This window comes from Dicentrarchus labrax, unplaced genomic scaffold (assembly GCF_905237075.1).
Source record: "Dicentrarchus labrax unplaced genomic scaffold, dlabrax2021, whole genome shotgun sequence".
NCBI lineage: Eukaryota > Metazoa > Chordata > Actinopteri > Moronidae > Dicentrarchus > Dicentrarchus labrax.
Window position 1 is genome coordinate 5888120 of NW_026136701.1, and position 14807 is coordinate 5902926.

A 14807-nucleotide genomic window follows, 5' to 3' on the forward strand; every position below is an offset into this window, starting at 1 on the left:
GCTATCAAAGTGCTTCCTAGTCAATACACACAGAGGCAGCATTTAAAAACATCAGAGGGTTGGGCTAAAGGGTTTCATTAGACTTTGAATGGAGAGGGATCTAATACATGGATGGTCCTCTTCCTCGGTCAGCCCATTGACTCCAAACTGAGCCTATTAGCAAGACAACACAGCACTAATGGCACTGCTACTGCTCCTTATGTGTATGGAGACCACCCAGCACACACACACACATACTCAACCCTCTTCACTTTTCCCACGCTTTTGTTACCTAAAACATTGATATATTATAGCGTGAAACCGGATCAAAGTGTGAGTTCCATTCGAAGACCATGTTGTATGATGAACTGGGAGACATCATTTTACAGGAGAAATTAGATGGAATCAGCCTTATTGGCACTTAAGATCTACATAAATCTGAATGCGGTTGTGTTTAATATGTTAAGTTGAATTATCAAGGTCTTGTTTGGGAGATCAGGCTTGTTGGACACAATGTTGATGATCTGGATTAGAGTTTTGTGTCTTGTATGGGATGTAACTGCAAAAAGATGCAATGATAGCTTATGGTCCCTTCTTTTATTCAGAGTTTAATACCTATAACTAAATATACTAAAGATACTAATGTTGTATTAATTTTTTAGACTCCCTGTTTACATTTAAGGAGTAATTTCATTCCTATCTTAAGGGCATCTAAACAGTCTTTCAATAGCTTCTAATTTTAAATCTTTGTATATTATATTGTTCCTAAATGTCACAAATTCTCATATTGCTTTGTTCAATGACTTATTTCTTTTATTCACAGTTTTTCGCCTTTTTTTATTTATTTATTTATTTACTTATATATTTTTTGCCCTTTAAGTGCCAAAGTATGAAAGCACAACTATGCCACATTGTGCCACTATAACACCACTCAGTTGTTAGTCTGGAGCTATCAGTAGTATTGGTCAGTTCCACGTGTGACCAGCAGGGGGGTGTAGTGAAGAGGAAGACGGGGGACACCAGACGTCTCTTCTCCCTCTGTCTCTCACTCTCACTCAGTCAAACACACACTCTGTCCTCAAAAACACACACACACACACACACACACACACACACACACACACACACACACACACACACATACACTCTGTTCAGTGCTCAAGTTACATATTGTATCCCCACCACTGAATCGGACATATTCCAGAGCAAATAGTTGTGGGGGGTAAAACTTGACTTTGCTGCCCCTCGTTATTTTCCCTCGATGCAACCAGTGACAGTTACACTGATGGTCAGGTGACTGTAGCTGAAGCAGTAGGTGCGTACAGGGAGCTGCCACTGCTTTGGTTCTGTTTATTAAAGCGCATGTACAGTCATACATTTAGTCCAATGAGCGTTAAATACATTTATTACATTTAACAATCACATATGTTCATTTCTGATCAAGATCCAAAGCTCACTAGTATTATTGTATTTGGAAGTAAGTGCTGGACTGTTTCCATAGAGTGTACCTGCTTTGTTGGTAAATGTGTCAGAAGTTTTGCCTGATCGATGCCGGGACTTTGCCACACAGCTGCGGGTGTGCAGTGAGGGAACTTCCCTCTGTCTCACCAACTTCAGTCTGTAGTGTGCACTTTATAAGAGTGTCTGCTAGTCCACCTCTTTTTGTTAAGAGGTGGACTTCATTGGCTTTATGGCGAGCAGTCTCTCCAACGGGTGAAAGAGAGGGGAGAGAGAGAGAGAGAGTGAGGGAGAGGAGGGGGATAATTCATTCACTTTGCGCACAAAGCGCAGTGGAAATCACCCAGGGGAACGAAACAGCAGAGAGGGGGGGCAGAGGCAGAGGGGGGCAGTTGAGAAACAGTGTCCACACATGCACACGGATAAACAGTAGTTTACCACTAATTCCAAAAAACAAAATGATCCTCCCATTCTTTCATTATCGCCCAATTAGACTACTCTTCACTTCACTAGAAAAGGAAAGACACATTTTGATGTGTGGCTTTGTCATGGCAGAATTAGTGTCACTATTGATTTGATCTTGCAAAAGAATAACACACACACACATATATAATATATATATATATGTGAGTGACCCAGGTTCTTTTAAGGCGAGAGAGAACGCAGTCCCTGTTAGGGAGCACTGTGTGACCTATCTGATGGCCAAAGAGAGAAAACGCTCACATTGAAATAACCAACAAGTAACGCTTATTAAATAGAGGTGTATTTAACGGAGGGAAATGCAGAGAGGTGCTGTGTCTGTGTGTCTGTCAGTCAGTCATTGAGCGTCCCGAGCGCTGCGCGGCAGCACTGCACCTCGGAGTGCTCTGGACACCCCTCCCTCCCTCCCTCCCTCCCTCGTCCTCCCCATCCACCCCCACACTCCCCGCTCAGCCTCGCGCAGCCCAGCTCTAGCCTCACACACGTCGCTGTTGAGCACTGTGAGACCCCCACCACCACCACCACCCCCCCTACCCCCTCACACCACCGCCGCCACCACTGCCTGCCACCGTCTCTGCGATCCTGCGCTCCCACACCGGCTCCACTCCTCTTTCCTCCCACTGATCGTCCCTCTCGGTGTTTCAGCGGAGGGGCTGCACGCGCGATTGCGCTATTGATACCCACTTTACACTGTGTTTGTGGAAAGTCAGCCTCTCTCTCTCTCTCTCTCTCTCTCTCTCTCTCTCTCTCTCTCTCTCTCCCTCGCCCTCTCTGTCCTCCTCTGTGGCTGCGCTTTGGTAACCTAACGGGGAGGTGTTAACTACTTTTGCTTCCACAAAGCGCCTCCCGTTATCTCCGGTGCTGCTGCGCAAGAGCCAGAAGGGCCAGTGCTACTGATATTCCCACTCCGCACAAAAAGTTTTCCGTTTGTTGTGAGGATAAAAAAAAAGAAGCCGGAAACCGAGGAGTCGTCTGCAGAAGAAGCGGATTGTACCACGGCGAGGTGAGTAACACTGACTGTCTTTTTGTTGTTGTTGTTGTTGTTATTGGGTTTGAAGCTCATACAGTTTGTGCTTCCACGCCTTTTTCGCGTTCCGCCGCTTCTTTCTGTTTTGGAAGCGGATTTCGAGTCGTTTCAATAAACTTTCTCGGGGATTGTGCGCTCTTTTTGTCGCCGTGCGCGGTGGCGTTTCCAAGCGTAAAAAATATGTATATAGAGAGAAAAAGTCACGGCACGGACCGTCTCCGTTTGGACACGGACTTTTACGCGTGTGCGCGTGAGTGCGTATACATTTATATCTTGTTTGTGGAGAAGTGTGTGTGTGCGTCCGCGCGCGTGCACATGTGAGGATCCCAAACAAGAAAGTGACTCCTTGAAAACACTTGTTTCAGTATAGTACGTGTGTCAGTGTCATTACGCATACATTACCATCATCACACATTAGAACATTACAAGTGCACGGCCATACACGGCAACCAGTATTGCAACTTTTTACAACTCTAAATATTGATTTTCTCATTGCTTTATGTCTTTTCAGAATTAGTGATTAGATCTTTGAATTATTCTTAAACATCCCACTAAAAGATTTAAAAATACAACCACATTCTGCCAGAGAAACCTTTTTTATTTCTGCACCGGTTTTCCCATCATTACCCGCTGGATCCTCAATAATGACCGTTAGGCAGGCCTACAGTGATCTGTTTATTTAAAAGTTGAGTTTTAGTTCTTCACATGAAGACAGCAGTGCTTATAGCTCACTGATTCACTCTATCGCTGGTTTTCAGTGAAAGTTACAGTTGCTTTGGAGCACTAAAGCGCTCATAATGATGAGGGAATGTGGCTTAAACTGCCGCACATTTTCCCCGTTAGTTGGGCTCCAATAAAGCCACTGATGAGGCTGATTTTAATGAATCACTAACAGATTGAAATGTATGGAGGACTCCTGCACAACAACTATTTTGTAGAAATGGGAATGCTGATCTTCATAAACGAATTTGCGTTTTAATCTCTGATTTGAAACTTCCATTTTTATTCAACCAAATGTGATTTTAGCAATTAAAATAAAAACTAAATTACCAAAGCATTATGAAAAAAAAAAAAAGAAAAATAGAGTTTTTACAGGAAACCCTCCCCCCTACAAGCGTGTGTGAATACAAGTCATCTCAAATGCGCAACAAATTATTATCAGTTTCTCTCAAAGAGAAACAGACGGCTTCAATTCAAAAAGAAGGCGACTCGCTGCGTAGCATGCGCGTGCAGGCACACACGCGCACACACACACTCTCTCTCTCTCACACACACACACACACACACACACACACACACACACACACACGCACACACACAGAGGCCTGCACACAGTTGGGAAACACCTGTTAACTAGGGAGCCACTATAATTTACATCCTCCCCCTAAATAAGCAGCGCCCAGCCAGAGGAAGTCCCGAGGGCCTTCCAGCTTCATGGCCGAGCACAGTGAGCCAAAATCGGCTTCCCGTAAACGCCAGGTCCCGCTGTTGCTGCGTCGGTATAACCGGATACAACCTGAACTTTTTATATATATTTTTGTCATTCTACCGTGTCTCGTCATAAATAAATGATTGTAACTTTTAACAGAACTAGGGTTGTTGTTTTTTTTTAAACAAAAAAAAAGAATTTTTTGGCAAACCACTCTCCCCTATATTACGGCAGTCATAGGCAGTGTTTTCTGTTTTTTGCACAGTCCCTCATATTCTTTACTCTGTAGGTTCACCGAGTGACATTTTATTTGTTGTTCTTGTCTTTTTATTTAATAAGGTAAAGTTGTTATTCGGAGTGACTGCCGCAGACAGTAAAGACAGTGGATGAAAGTCACAACTTCAGATTTTTTTATAGTCCAAGAAATATTTAACTAATTTGTTCTCGCTCTTTTATTTCTTTGCTGTGTGGCCGCCCTGTCTTAATCACATCCATGCCCTTTTTTTAAAAAGAGAGACCTCGCCGAAACAGTACGCGCCCGGATCAGCGAGCATTGCCGCACAAAGCCGCAGCACCCAGTTTAGAGAATAATAAAATTAGTAGTGTGAGGAAAAAACGCAGCAGAGCTATTGGTAGTCATTTCCAAGTTGAAAAGTCTCGCTCAGTGCCAGCAATAAATAGCGCGTAAAAAACACACTTTCGGAGCGAAGGTGCCCCCGAGGCGGGTCATTGAACTCACCGCACTGTGAAGATTGAATTATAGTTCCTCAAAAATCAGAAACTCCAAATCCAGATCCAGTGAAGCCAGCGTGATGGATCCCTTCAAATTGATTTTATTGATTGTCAGATCAACCAGCCCTGACTTCTAACGACCCGCCGAGCCTTTTCATTCTCCAACCACACACATTAGCCAGCAATAATGATCTTTTAAAAGTGGGAAATTGTGAAGGAGGAGAGGTGTTACAGAAACGTTCTCTTCAATACGTTAAATGGCATCATATATAGGCTAGTAGATACATGGTGGTTTGTTGTTCACTTTGTTTCCGATGCGGAGAAAAAGTTGTAGTCTTATTAATATATTTTACTTCTGAAGGAAAGTGAGCATTGCATTTAATTTACCCCCTGTAATTATCCGTTTTTTTAGACCTGTCATTTCTCCATTAAATGATCTGGTACACAGCCCATCCCTCTATATATTAGAAATACCAGTAAATGCATTAATTTAAATTCATAATTTTAAGGAGACATGTAATGCACAGCAGAGATTTATTTGATTTATTTTTCCAGTTAATGTTTATACGCAGGAAGTTTCATAAAATACCTCCAAATTTAATTCTTATATTTGTAATTAGGCTATATGTTAATGAGACTGATTGATTTCCCTGACATTGCGTTATATTAAGAGTTCAAATATTTTAACCATGATTTAAATAGGCCGGTGTTCCCTAAAAAGCGATTTTAAATGAAGACAAATTAAAGCTGCATTTTTCCCTCATACACATGGTTTAGTTTTTTGTGTATTTAAACGTGTTTTGTGGTCTTTGTTGTAAAATGCTGTCACCCAGAGTGATACACCTTCTTTCTGTATCATTTTGTTATTTTGCGCCTCAGCTTTCAGAGCTCAGTGATTTATAGGCCGCCGCTTGGATATTCGTTAAACTCGCTTATTTCACATCCACATTTAAATACACTACGGAAGCCTGATGTTTTTATAAATATGTTTGTATGAAAGTCAGAGTATTGATTGTAACTTTTTAGTGGTTTAATTGTAAGTTGTGTGTTTGTGCCTTAATTGCAGTGTGTTTGGTATTAATTGTGCGAGCGTTCCTCGGAGCGTTGGGGCCACACAGATATAAATGACACATAACGATGCCCACAAATATCAAATACATTTATTTTCGAGTGAAACGCAACAAGACGGGCCTTTACGCTGTAGTGAGGATTTGTTTTCTCAACCAAATTAAATATATTAGCCTCGGTTTTAAATTTCTTACAATATCTGTGCTCGGTTTATTTTTCTCAGTTATTCATTTAGGCCTCATCATCTCCTCCTCCTCTCTCCCTTCCCAAAGGAATAGTCTGTAGGCGCAAAGAAGAGGAGAAAAAATAGTGTCGAGGTTGGAGGAAAAGAAGCAAAAGATGATTTATTTGTCAGCGTTTTCGACCCCCCCCCTCTCTCTCTCTCAGCAGTCAGCTGTTATTGCTCGCCATTGATCTCTCTTGCTCTCCTCCTTTGCGCAGCGTGAAGTGAACTAAAATTAATGTCCATTTCACACCTCTCCTCTGGATCGATGGCCGCAGGGAGAGAAGTTTATTTTAATTTGGATCCGAAAAAACGCCACGTCCGAAACAAGAGGGAAAAACATAACCACCACCACCTGCTTCATTATGAGGAACCCTTATCACTGTTACCGAGACGTAGATAATCATTAAGTAGCTGGTGAGCAGCTCCAAAATGATATTCATCACATGTGGATGTTTTTATGAGAGAATTAAAAGAAAGCACAAGTGATACCCCCCAATGTGGGAGTGGATTTATGCTGCTCACCAAGTTTTATTTACCGCCGCCTCTCTGAGGAGAGTAATCAAGAATTTAAAAGAAAGAAGCGGATGTAACTTTTTTGTCTCACCTCTTCCTCCCCATCCTACACAATATTCTTCTCTCTGTCTGACAACCCCCCCCCGAACAAATACTCTATAATTTTTTGTCTTTTAAAGTCTATTCTCAACCAAACTTCTCATATTTGGGAATATTAATGCGTCAGGACGCGCGCATTAACCCCCCCTCCCATATAACATGACACTGATAGTAAATTAAGCATGGATCGCTCAGTCGCGACTGGTTTGATGACCCCCCTCGGTCTATTAAGTCCTATCAATATGCACTAATTCCTCTTTCTTTATTAAAAGCAGAACCAACTCCTTCTCCACTCCTTCAGCCTCCCTCCCTTTCTTCCTCCTCCTCCTCCTCCTCCTGTGTGTGTTTTATTATTTTGTTGTGCTAATAAACACTACATACGAGAGCTAATTTGACATGCAGACGGTAATTGAAATAAACGCGTCGCCGGTAAATAACAAGTGTTTGAACACGCAGACACGAGAGAGCCCCCCCCCTCTTCCTCCCTCCCTTCCTCCCTCCTCCCTCGGAGAGAAAACGCTTCCTGCGCGCTCTGCATCTTAAAACTTTGTGTTATTGTTGTCTTGTTATCGCTGTTATAATCACCATAATTAAGTGCGAGGAGCCGGATGCAATCATTTAATGGATGGATATTGTAGGGCTGTCTTATCAAACTAACGGAATGGGTTTTTTTCCTCGCTGGAAATTGCAGCCTGTCCGCAACGCAGATTGTGTTTTGGGGCGATTATGATTGATTTGCCCAATATTCCGTGTTGGAAAGTTTTTATTTGACATTTTTCACACACCGCCACTTTCATGTCTAATATTTCTAGTGCATCCTGCTCATTTTTATTGCTATGCTTTTAAGAAAATAGACATTTTTGAAGCTGTTTTCTTTTTAATGTTTGATCAGTGAAAGTCATTTAAATGTGAATGAGCGAGATTTGTCCATTTTACTGGCCATAGAAACAGTATTAAATTATATAGAGCATCCTATTCTCTTGTCATATTTTAGAAAATTATGCAAATGCATATGCAAAAGAAAAATAAGCTTGGAAATGCTTGGATTTAATATTAATGAGATTATTATTTAGAACAAACTGAGCAATTAAGAGTTCTGCTGCAAACTGGAAGTTTATCCTCTTCCTGCAAATATGCATGCAGACCCAGTGATTCCTTTTATTGATGACAGGAAAGGGGAGTAGCTCGTGCCCAGTCATTTTCTATTGGAAGGAAATCACTCCATGTAGGCAATGCAGCACTGTGTTTAATGGTTTGATTGCATTGGAGAAGGCAGCCACTGGTAATGCCGTTATAGGGGGAAATATCACTTGGAGACGCTATCGGCAACAAGAGAAAGTCAAAGAATTAGCCTAATGGGGGGGAGAGGAGTTGTGTCGGATGTCAGATACTTTCTATTCTCCATATTGCTCCATGTCTCTTTCTGTCTGTGTCTATACCCCCCCTCTCCACCCCCCACCTTTGCCCCCCCCCCTCCCCGCCACATCATATCTCTCTCAGGTTTCCCCCCCATTCGTCAATTACACCAAGAGCCATATCACAAGCTCCCTGCTTGGAAAATAAGCTAATATTCACCCCCTCCCTTCGCACACCTCCCCAGAAGATACTGTTGGTGCATTTGCGTCCATCGATTGCAGACGGGCAGTATTTGTGTAGCCTACTTATCATTTTTCTCTGTGCAGCCAGCCAGGCATCCAGGCAGGAGACGAGACTGATACAGGCAGCCTGATCCAACCAACCGATGCAGAAATACACACACACACACACACACACACACACACACACACACACATACCAGCAGGACCACACACCTTTATGCATCTGCATGTCTGCACACAAGCAGTTTGATATTCACACTGTATGCTTGGCAGCTTTTTGATAAGTTAACAATTGGTTGTTGGTTGAGCATCCTCCCCACCAGCTCCAGGGCTGCTGCTCCATATCTCTGACCTCTGGCCTCCATGCAGAGGAGATCAGATCATTTCCCGGCAGGCATCAAAGACATTTCTCATTGTTCTTATTATCATTATTAACTCCACAAAAGAGGATTATTACAGCAAAAATCTGTGAGTGAAAACAGCGTACCTGGCAGCAGTTTTTTTCCTTGTTAAACTTGAACTAATTGGCTTGCACTTGCAGGCATCCTGTAGTACAAACCGGCCAGCCAGCTGCCTGTCTGCCTGCCAGCCAGCTAGATTAGTGGCTGCCGTTGTACACGCCGGCGCAGCACAGCAATAAAGAGTCATAGCGGGCCGGCTGGTGCCACACACACACACACACACACACACACAGGCTCGGTCACATTGCTACAGGATGGATAGCGAGCTCTGTCACCTGTCAGCCAGCAAAGAGACACTGGTGTCATCCGTCTGGCTTATAAGGTTTTTGTGAGTGCGTGCTTCGTCTCTGAAAAGTATTATGAATGCAGCAGAAACGGATGAATATGAGGCATGAGAGCAGACTGTCAGCTTTTGAGCGTACGTGTTTCCTGGCTTTTGTTTAGCTCAGTGTTGCAGTACCGGGCACTGCTTCCATTGCACCATAAATCGAGCACATGAAAATGTTTTATTTGAAGAAGAAAGGGAGGCTATTTATGTCATTTGGTTCTCTGTTAGATATTAAGCCACTTAAAAGTAAAATCAAACTGCTTTCTGTGATAATTAATTGTTATTTCTTGGACTCTTTGAATCCGATAAACTTCTCAAAATGCTTTTAAATGACAAAAAAAAGTCCCAAGTCCAGAATGCAGGCCGATGCTGCTGCACCTGACAGCAGCCAGATATGTCAAAGGAACTCTGTTTAACATCATTTCAGGGAAACATTAAAAAAATAAAAATAGATGCTGAGATTTGGTTTACCAGTGATCCAAAAATACACTTTGGGGATGGTAATCTATGAGCAATGGAGTGGTGTGCTTTTCCCATTTAGTCTTGTCTGTACCACGAATTAGCTGGCCCCACTGAACTGGGCCTCGCTGGTGCTGCCATGAATAGAAATCCCTGCCACAGGTCAGGGCCGACTTCCAGAATGATTTTTGTCTGCCGGCCATGACTCTGTCTCCGAAATCACAAAGGCTTATTTGAGAAGTAAATCCTCTTGCCTTTTTTTTTTTTTTTTCAGGAGCATTGCATGAATCTCACAGTGAGAGTCCAAAGAAGAAAGATGACAAAAAAAAACATAGTCCTTCTTCTTCTGCATTCAAAAAACACAAATAAGTTGAAGTATTCCTTGTTGAGTAAAACATTCTCCAAAATATATATGTTGTTAGTTGACTGCTGCACAAAGCTTGCATGTTCACTTGCACAAGCTTGTCCAATCCTTATTGATTTTGTCGCTGAATATTGCCCAAGTGTCATTATCCACCTCAGGATGATGTGTGTGTCTGTATATTATTAAATCTCACTGTAATATTTTTTTCGACTGCTGATGCATGTATCTCCTGTTAACTGCAGCAGCTGCTGACTGAAGCGAATAACCTGGTTACAGATTTCATATCAGAAAGGGCGAAAGAAAGAAGGGGAAAGAAAAGAAGAGAGAAACATGAGATTGAATATTCGAAAGACATTTGGAAACAAAATTAGGGGTTTACAGCTGAAAGGAAAGACAAGGACAAATAATATGAGAGAGAGAGAGAAAGAGAGAGAGAGAGAGAGAGAAGGGAGAGATGGATGGGTGTGATTCTTATTCACAAGGACATTTGAGCTTTGCCTCATGGCCAGACATGAATGAGTAGATTTCAATAGTATCGACTGTTGCTTCGGACATCAGCAAACACACACGCAGATACACCCACACCTACTGACGCACAAGCACAAACACCGCAGTCCGTCTGGAATACAGAGTGGACCTGTGTGCGGCTCTGCTCATGCTTTTCATGCTAAAAAAACTCACACACACACACTGTACAGACAGGCCGTTTACTTCCTCTGTTTCCTCTATCTGTGTCATGAGGGCAAATATTTAATATCTGACAGCAGGGTTTTAAATAGCAGTGTTTTCTTTGTCTTTTGGCCGGTGAAATAAGTCTTCAGAATGGTCTGATTTACTCTGCACGGTTTGAAAAATACTGTTTTTTTCTGTTTCAAAATCCAAGAAAACAAAAGAAGCATTTTATTTTCTATATACGTTTGTGTTTTCATTCATTTTTGGCAGTGTTTCTGTTCTAGTTATGCCACGCATGTGAGCTGCACTGATATGCATATGCATTGGGACCATGAGACAAAAGTTACCAAGCTGTCCATTGAAATCCCTGTCATGCATCATATTCGCGAAAAAAATAAAAAAAAGCTCTTTTGTGGTTTCAGACAATTTTTCCAAGTCTTGGGCTAAACTCATTGAATTTTCCAAAAAATGTCCCAGAAGTTAAAACAGGGTTTCCTGATAGGTTGGCATTGTTGAGTTACATAGTTTTCACTGGACAGCAACAACATGCTGCTGTGATAATTAGGGGTTTCACATCTATGGAAATGGCTGCTGCTAAGATTACTTTATTCTTTTTAAATAATAAAAATATTTTTTATGATATTTATGGTTTCTACCTGAAAATATGGCATCTGTAATTAGTATACATTGCTCTGATGATAGTCCATGGGGTTGATAGTTTCTTATAAAATGTTTATATGGTTCGTTTTTGTGGTGGTTAAAATGTACAGTGCTGTAATTACCCTAGAATAAGATGTGCCAGGGCTTTCAGGGTAGTGTAAAGCACAGTGAGAGAGAAGTATGGAGTACAAGGGTGGCAGAGGCTGAGGGTAGACTTCACAGGCTGTAAATTTTAACTGGACTTTCAGGGCTGTTGGACATGAACATTTTGTTCTCAGGAGAGTTTTGTTTTCTCTTTTACACAGCATATTTAAGATTGTTCTTAATTAAATACCACATTCAATTACAGAGACATGTATTAAGATACTTTTGCAAGCACTTCGGTCAGTTCAGTTCTATGGTGCATCAAGTTAAAATATGCTGTATAGTGTGTTTTTCAATATCTTTCGTCCCTCAGAGTCTCTAAATTGTCGATACATGATCTGGTATGTGTGAGAGATGGTGTGTGTTCACCAGAGAGATGAGATGAATGACACAGCTTGGCCTGTCTTGTAATAAAATGTAAGAGTGGCACTTTCACGCTTGTCAACAATCTCTAAATATACCCATGGACCGGGAAGTGTGTGCTCATACACACACACATACACACATTCAGACAAGCCTGCGGTTTTGACTGCTTTTCTCTCTGTCTCCATTAGAAAAAAAATAAAATAACTTCAGCTGCTTTCCTTCCCGACAGTCTCAGCAGTCTCACACACACACATACAAACACACACGAGTCACAGTCGACAAGACATTTTTATAACAAAAATTGGATTCCTCTTCGTTCCTCTCTAAAACTCAGCAGACACACTGGAAAACTCGATCTGACAAGTTTCAGCGCCGTGTTGGAACAGCAAAAGCGTTGGTTACACACTCAAAGCAGCCATGCAAGAAAAATATTTACAACAAAAAGGAAGGCTTCGATAAGACGGCACTCTTTGTCGCCAGTGTAGTTATTTGGATCCCACTTTTTCCCTTTCACTCTTCTGATCCTGACACTCAGAACTGCTTATATTTCTTTCCTCCAGCTGTCGATCAAAGGCGTTCAACATCTGGAAGAGAGTGAGGAAGATAAAACATGTTATTCTAGTTTAGATAGGAAACTTATTTGGAAACCACCATTCTCATCATTGGAGGCCCAAAGTAATATTTTGTATCTATAACACCACCAACCCCAGATTTTTTGTTTCAACAAGCAAATAACATCCTATCATTATTTTTAAAGAACAATAATAATGTTTATGACCACATTTACCAGTTATTTTACAAAGGATCTGTGACTTCTCCCACAGCCCCTCTCTCAGTAGCTCATATTTCCTGAGTGAAATTCCCCCCTCAGAATGATGTTAAGGCACATTGTTGTTGACACCGCAATTTCGCCGACTGGTATAACATTGTCACTTAAAGTGCAGATTTGACGTGAAAAGCCCTCCTCGCTGTTTGTATTTAATATCGCGCCGACAGCTGTATCATTCTTGCACACTGTAATCAAATTATGACAGCGTGGTAAATGTTCCCCTGTGACATTTTCTATTATAAAATGCATATACCCGGTGTCAGACAATGTGTGGGTGGTATCCCTCAGTGGCAAATGGGATTGTAAGTGGCACCGGCTGACATTATGCGCGTGTGCGTAAGATGTAATTGCACTTGTATATTGATGATATGCATAGGTGTATGTCATCTGGAATTATGATTGTTGTTTTAGAGACAAGGTGAAAAACATCACTGACTTTAAGCAGCTTTATGACACTTCTATTAGTGTGATATTACAAGAAGAGTTGGAATTTATTGTGAACTACACACGTAAGAATAATATTTTGAACATGTGAAAGCATCCATACAAAAGCGCACACAGAAGTTAAATGCAGAGGGACAGCTGAAGGGCTCCTCGGTATCACTTTCTAGAGGCCTCGTCACATACACGTGTGTATGTGTGTGTTGGTGCGTGTGTGCACACAAGACCACCGGGCCAGAAGGCAGCCAGCTTGTGTCAATCACCCAGGGAGATGAGATTTGTACCCTTTGCTCTGATATCACACCCTCTCCTCTCCTCTCCTTTCCTTATTTCCTCTCCTCATTTCCTCTCCCCTGCCCTCTTTCTTTCCTCCCCTCAAGTTTTCTTGTCCCCTCTCCTCTCCTCTCCTCTCCTCTCCTCTCCTCTCCTCCCCTGTTGCGGCCTGTAAGGAAATATCCAGTGTCCTCTTATTGGATTGGCTGCTTCACGTTGGCCCTTCACTCGCCGCCCCTCGGCCTGCTGGGTAATGATAATAAAATTGAAATATCCCGGTACTTATCAGTGTATTACCTCGCTATCAACACCTCAGACACACTCCTACTTTAGAGGTTATACAGGAGAAAGCGTGATCTGATATACAGCGCGAACAGCGAGAGGACACCAGCCCGAGGAAGTGAGAAAGACGGAGAGAGAGGAGGAGAGGGAGTAAAGTGATAGACAGAGAAAGGGATGGGGGGAGAAAGAAAGAAAGGAGTTTTGTCATGGCTACACTTTCAAGGTGCTATTTCCAGGATGGATTGCGGTAGGTAGGGAAGAGAGGGTGAAAAGAGGAGGTGGTGGAGGAGGAGGAAAAGAGGCGTGTAATGTGACTCTGTGGCATCTGTCCAGACCAGAGGCGTGTTAGCGTAAGCCGTTCTCAACACTCCACACTAGTCTACTGTACATTTGCGGTAATGTAAAACATCTCACATCTCCCGATCTCTCTCTGTCTCCTGGCCCTCTCCTCTCTCCTTCCTCTTGGCAGTTGTTGGTGTGTGTGTGTCTTTGTGTGTGTGGGAGGTGGGGGAGCGTGCCAAAGCCGAGATCAGGTTTGGAAATTGATTTGAATGAGTGTTGTGGACAGCTGATAGCTATAAAAGATTTTCTCCTTTCATTTCCCAGGGAGTTTCTCCTTTGATGTTGGCTGGTAGTCAACTCAGCTTTGAAGCTCGTCTAGAGCGGGCCGAGCCACCACTTGATACTGTGTGAGTTTGTATTTGTTGTGTGTTTATGTATGTGTGCACATGATTTCATGTTTGACCTTTTCAAGTTGCATTGGTGTTAGATTTTGATGCCGGTGCTGAATGCTTTCTAATAGTGCAAAACGGCATATGATTTTATCTGATTCAATAAAACAGGTAAAATTACGCATGATAACCTATTTGCATGTAAGCTGATCTGATTATTTTTTTAAATCCAGAATGATGCACAAAAT

At 42.2% G+C, this 14807-nt stretch overlaps 1 protein-coding gene across 6 annotated transcripts in view; it reads left to right on the forward strand.

Moving 5' to 3' along the window:
• Positions 1-2485: 2485 nt before the first annotated feature.
• rnf220a (ring finger protein 220a) overlaps positions 2486-14807 on the forward strand; it is a 164955-nt gene continuing 152633 nt past the window's right edge. Inside the window, exons 1-2 of one of the 6 annotated variants that reach the window (XM_051396589.1) lie at positions 2492-2920; positions 14495-14577. The gene's annotated coding sequence lies outside the window, so the exon portion shown is untranslated. Of the gene's footprint in view, positions 2921-14494; positions 14578-14807 lie in introns of all 6 variants that reach the window. The other 5 variants (XM_051396598.1, XM_051396580.1, XM_051396616.1 and 2 more) reach the window with 5 other exon arrangements.